The 13,526-nt window shown below is 37.8% G+C and overlaps 1 non-coding gene and 1 pseudogene across 1 annotated transcript; one reads left to right on the plus strand and one right to left on the minus strand.

Moving 5' to 3' along the window:
* Positions 1-7,309: 7,309 nt before the first annotated feature.
* Positions 7,310-7,419, plus strand: LOC137228462 (U6atac minor spliceosomal RNA; annotated as a pseudogene).
* Positions 7,420-13,001: 5,582 nt separating this feature from the next.
* LOC137228486 (U6 spliceosomal RNA) lies at positions 13,002-13,106 on the minus strand. Its single transcript, XR_010945276.1, has one exon. It is a non-coding gene; the product is annotated as a U6 spliceosomal RNA (small nuclear RNA).
* Between the last annotated feature and the right edge of the window lie 420 nt (positions 13,107-13,526).

The raw sequence follows: 13,526 nt of genomic DNA on the forward strand, positions 1-13,526 counted from the left end.
CTATATATCCTGACTCCTTCTTTACCTCTTTGGAATAGTCCCTCAGAGCTATCTGAGAGGCTGCCTACCCGGGCTATAGTCTTCAGTAATGTTCTCGAATAAAACATAATTCTCAACTTTTGGTTGTGCATTTTTTTTTCTGGTGGACATATCTTCAACTCATTCCCACAGTCTGTGGTCAAGTACCCCAGAGCCCAGCGTGAAGACAGGTTCACACTTGTCACTCACACTAGTCTGTGCTGCTGAGGAAGGTGGTAGCCACATAGAAGGCAAAAGAGGTACACCAACCCTCACCAAAAGACAAAGGGCTTGGTTCTCTTGCTCTGCCCATTGTACAGATGAGGAACCTAGGGCCCTGACTGCTTAAGTTGCCCACAGACATGAGAATTAAATGAACCCACAGAATGTTTCCATTGTCTAACACACAGTAAGCACTAAATAAAAGTTTTGATCTTGTTTATTTGGAAGGATTATTTGTCCTTACCCACTGGTCTACAGGGCCACCAAGGAGGCGAAGTCACCGAGTGCCCCGACACCCCATAGTGGACACAACGCCAGGCACCCACAGTCCCAGTCTGGAATTTCTCTCTTCCACACTAAGCAATGACCCCCAACCCCCAAACATCTTGAAAGTGGTAGTACTTGCATCGAAGCAGAAAACAAAGAACATCTGGAGGTTCTTCCTCCTTTCCAAGCACAACACAAGCTTCAATTTCTTTCCTTTTTTTAAAATTTAATAAGAGAAAAAATATCCCCCCTAAATTCCTAGGGGAAATCCAGAGACAATTATTCCCATCATATTTTGAGGAAGTCTTGAATCCTTCTCTGGTAGATATTGGATTCTCAGAAGGCAACTGACCTTCTGCAAAAGCCATTAGAATAACGTCATCTGAATGAGGTTTCCAGAATGAAATACTGCAGCCCCACCAGGCAGAAAAACAAACTCAGCCATCAGAGCCCACAAACAGGGCCTCACCAAGCATGGACACACAAATGTACCATAAATGTGCAGCCAAGGCTTCTCCAAGCTTTCCAGGAGGGTCCACGGGTCCAGAATGCCATGCATTTCCACCCCAGCGAGCCAAGGTGAAGCTCAAAGGGATGTTTCATTTCCTGAATGGGCCACCTCCTTTCTGGTAGGAGAGAAAGTCCATGCTGGGATACATTACCAGGGCTGCTTCTGTACCACAAGAAAACTTGTTCCTTAATAATGACATGGGAATGAACTCACATTTGCAGATGATTCTGGATGATTTACTCTATTTACAGTTGTGGGAAATGAGACTTGGAGAAATAAGTAACTTGCCCAAGTCCACCTAACTAATAGGCAGAACCAGAAGAAGAACCCGAGTCCACCTCAGAGCCCATGCCCCCCATCCACAGCCATGTGGGGGCCACTTTAGCACAACTCCCTGTCACAAGCCCCCTCTAATCCATCACACATTTACAGAACGTCGCAGGGATATTCACATCTGATCTTTCACTCCCTCCCCTAGACCCTTTGGGTGCTTGCTGACTAAATAAATCTCATGTGGCTCACAACTTCCAAGACCAGATCCACACAAACCCTCCCAGAGCAGGAAGGGGAGGGATGGTCCACATCCCATATGTCTAAATATTTTAAAGCCCTGGTCCCAGACCAGGCCTCAGTCCAAAGGAAACCCCAACCCAGGAACTCATGCACATGCATGTGGACATGCCAGTCTGTACCTCTAATTTCTGTGCACACGCATATGCTCAGCTACCCCTCAGGCCCAAGGGTGCACATTGGAGGGGTGGTCAGCCCTCGGGATGTTTGGACAGAGAATTCTGGATGTTTAGAGTACCCCATACATGATCTAGAAGGAGGAGTGCAGGTCCCAGGTGGACACATCCTCTTGGCCTGGTGGAGGCATCTCTGCAGGAAGGAACCAGGCAGAGCAGGACCTGCATGGGCCCTCTAAGGACCAGCGCTGGCTATGGACCCCTCGTGCTGGGCTGAGGGCCTCACTGTCCAGGCCCATGTCTCCTGTCCAGCCATGTCTTCTGCTGCATGCAACCAGCCTTTATAAGCCACTTACAGATCTAAAGAGTAACATCTGCTTCATGTCCCCATGAACACATTTGCCATGATCCACCTGCCTACGATTCCCCTCACCGTTTCACCTGCTGATCCCCCAACCTCCAAAACTCCAGTAGGGTTTTACCATACTGTCTCACAATTATTTTACAGTCTGTCTTCCAGACCAGACGAAGCATGAGGCCCAACACAGAGTTGGTGTTTAATCAATGTATTGCCTCAATGGATGTCTTTGCTTTGCCCACATCCCAGAAAAAAAGAAAGATATCAGCTTCTGTTTGAGCCACAGATGCCTAGGAAAAAGAAGGACTAGAGCAATGTGTGCTTAGATTGTCTTCTTCCAAGCAGACCTCAAGCCAAGGGGACCCCAGCTCAATACCATGTTTTTGTAATCTGCGAGAAATGTGTGAATTTCATTTAGCATCATACAACAAATAAATACTGGGCACTTACTACATGTCAGACCCTGTCTGGACACTGGAGATACAATGGTGTAGACTATCAAGACAAACACTTGTATCTGGAGCTTACACTTAGTGGGAGCAGACGATAAAACACCAATTATCCATATCTGTGTGAGCACAAATCACACGTTGACATGTGCAATCCAGGGATCAAATTACAGTTGGATAGAGTAAGCTTGAGTGGCTGCTTTGTCCTGGAAGACCAGGAAGCGGAGGTGACATCTACACTGAGCCCCAAATGCTGAGCAGGAGACAGTCACGTGCACAAGAGTAAAGGTTCAGAGGTGGAAGGAGGGGCCAGCAGTAAGTGCTGGTGATAAGAGCTCAGCTTCTCCAAACAAATCCACCTGTGAGGTCACAACTTGATGAGAACAAGGGGAGCAGGGAAGAGAGAAGTTTAAGGAAGAGGTCAAGGGTTAGCTTCTGCTGATATGAAAGTGGGTAAGGAGATTGTACCTTATTCTACATCTGACCAGAGCTGGTGCAGGCATTGAGTGGGGAAGCCATAGCCAGTGAGTTATGTTTCCAAATGATCATCCTACCTGATACATAGACAATGAACTGTGAGACACCAAAGGTCACCACAAGGTGACTCAGTAGTTCAGGGACTTGTCCAGGATGGTTGAAACGAAGATACTCAGATAGAGAGAGTTGGGTTAGGTTTTAAGAATCTCCTCAACAGGACTCAGTGATGGATCTTAAGGAAGGGATGAGGTGTCAAAGGTAACATGCAGATGTTCGATTTGAACACCTAGCTAAACAGTTACGAGCCAGTGCAGGCAGGGTCCAGTTCCTGGAAGGTTGGATTGAGAAAATGCAGGATAGCCAGGCCAGAAGTGGAGGCAAAACTGCACTTTCTGAAATCTCATTTGTAATTTTGTCTTTTGGAACTAAAACTCATTTTTCTATTGACATGATAAAAGGTAGTAAGGACCCAGACCAACCCATAAATGCCAATTTAATCCACAATGCACTGACCATAGGACTAATGAGTCCACTGCCAAGGGACTGGTGCTTCCAAGGAAGAACATCTAGAGTTCCAGTGTGGAGTCCTGGGAACGTAGTATTAAAGAAAACCAGAGCCAGACAGATGTGAAAGAAGTGAAAGCAGATTTTATTCAGAAATTACTGCAATAAAAGAAAAGAGGCCTCAGTTTAGAACTGGGCTCAATTCCAGGTACATAATGGACAAATGGGGACTTATAGCCACAGAGCAGGGTGGTGGACAGTGGATGGAAAATTACTAAGAGGAAGAATCACAGGTAAGGGAAGATTCTGGCTAAACCAAATTGACAGGAATGCTGATGCCATGCCAGGGTGATCAGATATCACCTGGAGGATGGAGAAGGATGAGGGAATTTGATCAGATATTGAGGGTGTTCAGATATTGAGGGTGGGAGGTTCTGTCTAAACTGACTTAGCAGGAGTTTTGCTAAAATTGGGCAATGCAAAGGCAGACACAGAAGTTCAAAGCTGAATTCTACTTGGGAAGGGTGTTCAGAGGAGCCTGGCTGAAGTTTAGTCAAGGAGAGTCTTTTTCAATAGCTCACTCTTGTGCAGAGCCCCCGTTCCCTCTGAGGCCTGGATACAGCAGGAGGGTGAGACTGGGACTCCAGAAGGCTGGTGGGGAGAGGCTGCTGCAAGAACTCAGCAAAAGGAAGTGACTGACTTGGCCAGGAGAATGCAGGTGATGTGCCTGGGCCTAAGGATGGGGTCTGAGGGAAGGAAAATACACAGGTGATTTTTTTCCTTACCCACTGTAAGATGATGTTCCCCCTTTGCAGACATGAAATACTAAAAGGTGAAAATTGTACAGAGATTTTTTTAATGGTGTCAGTGCAAAGTGATCTAATCTTTTGGAGAAAAAATCGTAACATTTTTCAATATTCACAAAAATGTTAGTACACTGTGATCTAGTAAATTTATAGTTTACTAGAAATCTACACCAAGGAAATAGTGTAAAGAAAAGAAGAGTAGCAGTCATTTACTAATTTCTTTTTTGTTTTGTTTTGTTTTTCTCTCTTTCATTTTTTTTAATAGAGGTATAATTGATATATAACATTCTATTGGTTTTAGAATGTATGACCTAAGGTGTATGACCTAATGATGTGATATGTGTATGCATTGTGAAATGATTACCACGATAAGTCTAGTTACCATTCGCCAACATACAAAGTTAACTTTTAGGATTCACTCTCTTGCCAACTTTCAAGTATGCTCTGCAATATTATTGATTATAGTCAACATGCTGTAAATTACATCACCCTGACTTATTTATTTTATAACTGGGAGTTTGTACCTCTTGACCCCCTTCACCCTTTCCTTCCATTCCTCAAACCCCCTTCCCTCTGGCAACCACCTACTCATTTCTTTATTCAACAAATTTTTATTAAACCAGGCTCTGGTCTATGCTCCAGAGAGATGGCAGAGAACAACAACAATTTTCTGATTTATTGAGATTCTATTCCCATGCAGGATAAGCAAATATGTAAATAAATAAGTAACCTGTACACTATGTTAGGTGGTGATAAGATTTTTGGAGAAAGTAAAGAAGGACTTCCCATTCAGTAAGATGGAATAGCCACATCCATCTTCCCTCTTAAAATTAAAAACCCTGGACAAAACACAATAGCAAGCATTGGGAGATTCTGAAAGGCGGAAAAAGAAAATAAACTGCCTAGGGACCACAGGGCTTGAGGTGTGCCATGGCAGCAAGTTCCCTGGGTTTTCTTATTGCAGACTTTATATCCCACACAGAGAATTATAGAAGCCTCCAATCTGGACTGCCAACAGACACAGACAAAAAAGCTCCAAGAAAAACCTGTTCTTCTGGAACATGCATTTACCATTTAACTAAGCAATTATACTCTTGGACATTTGTCCCAGAGAAATGAAAACTTACATTCACACAGAAACCTCAAACAAATGGTCAGTGCAGCTTTATTGTTAATGGTAAAAAACTAAAAACAACCTAGATGTCTGTCAATGAGTTAAATAAACTCTAGGACACCCATACATTGGGCTCTAAGTCAGCAGTAAAAGGAACAAACTATTGATACAATTAGGATAAGTGTCCAAGGAATTATGTTGAAATAAATAGCCAATTCAAAAAGATAGCCTGCTATATGATTCCATTTATATAACATTCTTGAAATGACAAAATTATAGAAATGGAGAACAGATTAGTGGTTTTTAGGGGTCAGAGATGGGGTGAAATGAGGTGGGGTGAAATGAGATGGGGAGATGAGTGTGGCTATAAAAATGTGACACGGGGGACTCTTAGGGTGATGGAAATAATTCTGTACCTTGTCTGTGTTAATGTCAATATTCTGGTTGTGACATTGTACTGCAGTTGTGCAAATTTTTACCATTGGGGGAAACTGGGTAAATAGTATATGGAATTTCCCCATATTATTTCTTACAACTTATTGTGAGTTTACAATTGCCTCAAAATGAAAAGTTTAAAAAAGGAAAGGGGGATAGTGAATGTTAGGACAAAGTGGAGACAAAATGCCTCATGGAGCAAGTGACACTTGAGCAAAACCACGAAGGAGGAGAGGGATCCAACCTGGAAATTATTTGGGGAAGAGCATCCCAAGAAGAGGAAAAAAAAGAGTAAATTCTTGTTTATCAAAAAATAAAGAGGGGATAGTATCTGCAGAATGGTGGGCTAGGAAGCTCCAAGCTCTCATTCTTCCAAGAAATATTAAAAACACAACTAGAGACTGTCTGAAACAACTTGATACAAGCTCTGGAAAATAGTCAACGCTTTACACACTATGAAAACACCCAATCAAGAAAAAAAAAACACGCTTATTCACACCTGCCCCACCCCCTTCTCAGCATGGCAGTGGCCTTGGTTTTGAGAAGGTGGAAGCTCAGTTTCCAGTCCCCTTCTTCCATCAGAACTGGAGGGAGCAGAGCAGATGTTATTTGCCATCTACTGTGTATAACTCTTCTAACCAGTCTGGGGATACTTGAAGGACTGCTGTCAGGTGCTCATTTGTTTTGCATAACTCAGAATCCAGGCAGGAAAAGCATCAGGAGTTGCTCATAAAACTACAAGATGGACGTACAATATACTACCTAAGGCATATAGAAGAAGCTGGAGTGAGACTTTTTGGGAAATTAAAGTATTCAAAAGCAGTCATATGTATGGCAGAATTTAGAAAGCCATTCACATGCACAGGACTTTTCTCAGAAAAGTCCTGAGAAAACCTTAAGCTTTCACGTGGATTGATCCTTAAGCTAAGCGATATAGGCATGCAAAGACTGGAAGAGGTGGCTGTTGTTCTCTCTCTCTCTCCCTCTGTGTGTGTGTATTTCTCTCTCTCTCTGTTTTTTCTTGTTGTTGTTTCTTAGTTTCAATTCCTGTCATTAAAGGAAATCTCTGTCAAACATTAGTTGAGCATGAGTTAAAGGAACAGAGAGTTCAGTGATCACACACATCAAGGAATAGTTTTTGCATAATAGTTTGAAAAATTCTCAAAACAGACTAACATAACCTTCAACAATACAAATATCAAACCTTGGAGAAAGAAGATAATGTGATTTCCAAAGTTACTGCATTATAACTGTCACATGGCAAGCTTTGAAAAAAGAAATTACAAGGCATAATATGAAACAGGAAAGCACTGCTCATTCTAATGAACAAATTAGGTTGAAAGAAATCATTCCTGAGTAAGCCCAAAACATCAAACTTACTACACAAAGACTTTAAAACAAATGTTTTAAGTATGCTCAAAGTGCTAAGGAAAAACACAAACAAAGAACTGAAGGAAATCAGCTGTTATCTGAAAGGAGAAAATGTTAGTTTTCCCTTGATGCATGGAAGAGGCCTTCAGGCCTGACAGTTAAGACACTGCCATCTACTTGGTGACATCTAAATATGGTTAAAAAATAATTTTAAAAAGAATGAAAGGGGGCTTCCCTGGTGGCGCAGTGGTTGAGAGTCCGCCTGCCGATGCAGGGGACACGGGTTTGTGCCCCGGTCCGGGAAGATCCCACATGCCACAGAGCAGCTGGGCCCGTGAGCCATGGCCGCCGAGCCTGCATGTCCAGAACCTGTGCTCTGCAACAGGAGAGGCCACAACAGTGAGAGGCCCGCATACTGCAAAAAAAAAAAAAAAAAAAAAAAAAGAATGGAAGGAAATCAGGAAAATGATGTATAAACAAAATGAGAAAACCAACAAAAGATGGAAATTATAAAAAGGAACTGAACAGAAATTATGGAGCTAAAAAGTACAGTAACTAAAATAAAAAAATTAACTAGAGGGGTTCAAAATCAGATTTGAATAGACAGAAGAAAGGTTTAGTGAACTTGAAGATAGACAATTAAAATTATCAAGTCTCAAGAACAAATAAATAAGTAAATAAATAAATAAAGAATGAAGAAAACTGATGACGGTACTTATAGGACAACATCAAGCAGACCAAAATATGTATTATGAGATTTCCAGTGGGGGGTAGACAAAAATGAACAAAAAAATAGACAGAAAAATGACAGAAAACATTAACAAAATGTGATAGTAAGTTCTTACCTATTAATAATTACTTTAAATGTAAACTGATTAAACTCACCAATCAAAAAACACAGAGTACCCAAATGGATTTAAAAAAAAAAAATACACAGGATCCAACCATATTTGTCTACAAGAGACTCATCTTACATTTAAAGACACACATAAGCTGAAAATGAATAGATGGAAACAAGTATTTCATGCAAATAGTAACACAAAGGAAGGAGGAGTAACTATACTAATAATAGATAAAATAAACTTTAAGTCTAAAAGTGTCATAAGACACAAAGAAGGTCATTACATAATACCAAAGGAGTAAATTCAAGAGGGAGATATAACATTTATAAATATACACACTCAACATCAGAAGGCTTAATAATATAAAGCAAATATTGATATATCTAAAGACAGAAAGAGACTTCAATACCCCACTTTCAATAATAGATAAATTATTCAGACAGAAGATCAGTAAGGAATCAGTGAATTTGAATCCTATAGACCAAATGAACCTAACAGACATTTACAGAACTTTCCACCCAACAGCAGAAGAATACACATTATTCTAAAGCACATTTATAACATTCTCCCGTAGAGATCACATGGTAGGCCGCAAAACAAGCATTAACATATTTAAGATCATATCAAGTACATTTTTTACCACAATGTGATTTCTTAATTTATTCGTTCTTTGAGTGTGTTGTTTAATTTCCACATATCTGTGAATTTTCCCATTTTCCTTATGTTACTGATTTCTACTTTCATTCTGTTGAGATCAAAAAAATAGTATGAATTCAATCTTCAAAAATTTTCTTCAACTTTATAGTGGTACAAATGACAGATTAAAATGTATATAATTAAGGTGTACAATTGATGTTTTTATATACATATATGTTGTTACCACAATGAAATTTATTAACTTATCCATCACATCACATAGTTACCTTTTCCTGATGAGAATACTTAAATCTACCCTCTTACCAAATTTCAAGTATACAATACAGTAGTGTTAACTATTGTCACCATACTGTACATTAGACCTCCAGAACTTATTCACCTTGCATAACTGAAAATTTGTAATCTTTGACCAACATTACCCCACTTCCCTTTCCCCCCAAGACCCTGGAAACCACTATTCTACCCTCTGATTTTATGAGTTTGACTGTTTTATTTGACTATAGATTCCATGTATAAGTGGCATCATGCAGTATATTTCTTTCTGTGGCTTGCTAGTTCACTTAGCATAATGTTTTCTAGCTCTATTCTTGTTGGGACAATTGACATGATTTCTTCCCTTTTAGGCTTAATAATTCATATATGTATATACACACACACACACACACACACACATTCTTTATCCATTCATCCATTGGTCAACATTTAGTTTGTCTCCATATCTTGGCTATTGCGAATAATGTTGCAGTAACATGTAGGGCAGATATCTCTTGTATCAGGTGATTCTAATTTCCATTCCTTTGGCTATATACCCAGAAATGGGATTTCTGGATCATATGCAATCCTATTTTTAACTTTTTGAGGAACCCCATATTGTTTTCCATAATGGCTGAACCAATTTCCATTTCCCACCAATAGTGTATAAAGGTTCCCTTTCTCCCACATTCTCACCAATGCTTGTTAATCTTTCATCTTTTGATAATGACATTTCTAACAGGTGTAAGATGATATCATATTGTGGTTTTGATTTGTATTTCTTTGACGATTAGTGATGTTGAACATCATTTTATATACATCTTGGCCATTTGCATGTCTTCCTGAGAAACTGGTTGATATTCTAGTCCATTGCTCTTTTTTAAAATTGGGTTATTTGGGATTTTTTTTTTTTTTTTTTTTGCTTTTGAATTGAAGGAGTTCCTTATATGTTTTGGATATTAACCCCTTATCATATATATAGCTTTCAAATATTTTCTCCCATTCCATAGGTTGCCTTTTCACTCCATTGTTTCCTTTTCTGTGCAAAAGCTTTTTAGTTTGATGTAATCTCACATGTCTATTTTTACTTTTTTTTCCTGTGCTTTTGACGTCATATCCAAAAAAATCATTGCTCAGGCTAATGTCAAGATTTTTCCCCATGTTCTCTTCTAGTAGTTCTATGGTTTCAAGTTTTATGTTTGTCTTTAATCAATTATGAGTTGATTTTTGTGTATGGTATGAAATAAGGGTCCAATTTCATTCTTCTGCATGTGAATACCCAGTTTTCCCAACACCATTTATTGAAGAGATTATTCGTTCCCCATTTTGTGTTCTTAGTACCCTTTTTGAATATCAGATATTAACAAAACTAAGATAATTTTTGAAAAGACAAACAAAATCAACAAACCCTTAGCTGAAATAAGAAAAAAAGAGAAAACACTCAAATAAATATAATTAGAAATGAAAGAGGAGATATTACAATATCCATTATTTCAAGTGGGATATTGAAATCCCTTACTATTATTGTATTGCTGTCTATTCCTCACTTCAGATCTCTTAATATTTGCTTTATATATTTAAGTACTCTGATACTGGGTGTATATATATTTATAATTGTTACGTCTTCCTAATGAAGTGACCCTTTATCATTATGTAATGACTTTTTTTGTCTGTTGTGATAGTTTTTAACTCAAAGTCTATTTTATCTGATGTAGGTATAGCTATCTATAATTTCTTTGTGTTATCGTTGGCATAAAGCATCTTTTTCCACTCATTTACTTTCAGCCTTGTGTGTCCTTAACTCTAAAATGTATCTCTGATAGATAACATATTGGTTAGATCTTGTTTTTTTTTAAATCCATTTAGCCACTCTGTCATTTGATTGGGAAATTTAATCCATTTATATTTAAAATAATTATTGGTAAATAAGGACTTACTATTTCCATTTTGTTAATTTTTTTGTCTGTTTTTGCACCTCTTTTGTTCCTCCCTTGTTTTCTTTTCTTGGCATTTTACATTATTTTACATCCTCCATTCTTCAGTCTTGTCACTTGATCACCACAAGATGACTGTCACAGCTCTAATTATCACAATCTCACATAAACATCTCCAAAGGTTGAAAAAATAAGATTTGGAAAAGGAGCTCTTCTTGCATTCCTCTCCTGTTTCATCAGGGAGGAAAAAATTTTCTAGAAATCCTCCAATAGATTTCTCCTTGGATTCCACTTTCCAGAACTGTGTCACATGGACATCTTTAGCTGTAAAGAAAGCTAGGAAAGTTAATACCTGTTATTTTCAGATAAATTAATATCTGACATTTCCAATGTGAACTATGGGAAGTGTCCAGAAAAGAAAGCAGTTGCTCTTACATATCTGTGAGTTCCTAACCCACAGATATAATCAGTCACAGATGAAAAATATTCACCAAAAAGAAGTTCCAGAAAGTTCCTGAAAGCAAAACTTGAATTTGCTGCATGCTGACAATTATTTACATTGTATTTACCAGTTACATGGCATTTACGTTGTTTTAGGTACTATAAATAATCTAGAGATAATTCAAAGCATATAGAAGGATATATGTAGGTTATACGCAAATTGTATGTCATTTTATATAAGGGACTTGAGCATCCTCGGATTTTGGTATCTGTGGGGGGTTCTAGAAGCAATCCCTCATGGATACCAAGGGACAACTGTAGTAACTGAGTCTAACAGACCAACCCAGTATTTGGCAATATTCATTAAGATAGATTTGAGACAGGGGTTTGCAGAATTTTAGGACTTCCCCCTAAGACTTTCCCAAGTTTCCTCAGTGTAATAAGTAAAAACTAAGACATTGGTTTCCAGATGATACTTTGAATTTAAGAACCATGGCCAGAAGCATAACCATGTATGAGTTATGAGTCTAATATTAGAGTAGAAAGGAGTGGGAAGCAATATCAGCCCCAATTTTCCAGAAGTAGAAAAAATTTTAATTAAAATAAGACAAATTCTCAAGCTTATATGGAATCAAAGTTTATAAAATGTAAAATATTAGTAATGGTTTTATGCATTAGACAACATAAAATTTAAAAAATTATGTCTATATGAAATTAGTTTAAGTCTTATAATCACTTTGAAACACATCATACTTTCAACACAGTACCTCTATGTTGGTATAGCTGGTATTTTCGCCACTTACATTTATGAACTCGTTTTTCCTATCGACACTCATTCACAACTATGCATGTTACTAAACAAATTTAATATCTTTGTAATTGATTAACTATTTGTTTAGTTAATGTACATTCTCAGAAAGACCTCCACAGTAACAACTTTGATCTGCAGAATTGACTTTGTAAATGAGGGTTAGATTCTAAAAACTAATCATGGTCCTAGCCAGAGAAATTAGCCAAGGAAAGAAATAAAAGACATCCAAATCAGAAAGTGAGAAGTAGAATTATCTCTGTTTGCAGATGATAGGATCTTATGTGTAGAAAACTTTAAAGACTGCACAAAAAATCTGTTAAAACTAATAACTGAATTCTGTAAAGTCACAGGATACATAATTAACATTCAAAAAACAGTTGCAGTTCTGTACATTAAAAATGAACTATCAGAAAAAGAAATTAAAAAAAATATTGGAGTAGAGTTGATTTACATTTTTTGTTGCTTTTTCCTGTACAGCAAAGTGAATCAGTTATACATATACATATATCCACTCTTTTTTAGATTCTTTTCCTATATAGGTCATTACAGCATATTGAGTAAAGTTCCCTGTGCTATACAGTAGGTACTCATTAGCTATCTATTTTATATGTAGTAGTGTGTATATGTCAATTCCAATCTCCCAATTTATTCCTTCTTCCCCTCTCCCCCTAATAACCATAGGATTGTTTTCTACATCTGTAACTCTATTTCTGTTTTATAAATAAGTTCATTTGTACCATTTTTTTTAGATTCCACATATAAGTGATATCACATGACATTTGTTCTTCTCTGTCTGACTTACTTCACTCAGTATGACAATCTCTAGGTTCATCCATGTCACTGCAAAAAAATATGGAATGCTTCATGAATTTGCATGTCATCCTTGCTCAGGGGTCATACTAATCCTCTCTGTATTGTTCCAATTTTAGTATATGTGCAGACAAAGTGAGCATCAGAAAAGGAAATTAAAGAAACAATCCCATCTATGATAGCATCAAAAAGAATGGAGTATGTGAAAGACTTGTATACTGACATCTACATCACTAATGAATGAAGTCAGTGAAGACACATACAAATGGAAAGATATCCTGTATTCATTGAATGGAAGAATTAATATTGTTAAAATGTACATACTACCCAAAATAACTTAGAGTCAATGTAATACCTATCAAAATCACAACGGTATTTTTGCAAAAACAGGAAAGAATATCCTAAAATTCATATTGAACCAAAAAGGACTTCAAATGTTGCAAAAGAAAAGCAAAGCTAGAGGTAATACACTTCCTGATTTCAATGTCTTACAAGTCTATGGCAATTTAAAAATGTGGTATTGACATAAAGATAGACATATAGACCAATAGAAAAGGATAG

Source organism: Pseudorca crassidens, chromosome 7 (assembly GCF_039906515.1).
Source record: "Pseudorca crassidens isolate mPseCra1 chromosome 7, mPseCra1.hap1, whole genome shotgun sequence".
Classification (NCBI taxonomy): Eukaryota; Metazoa; Chordata; class Mammalia; order Artiodactyla; family Delphinidae; genus Pseudorca; species Pseudorca crassidens.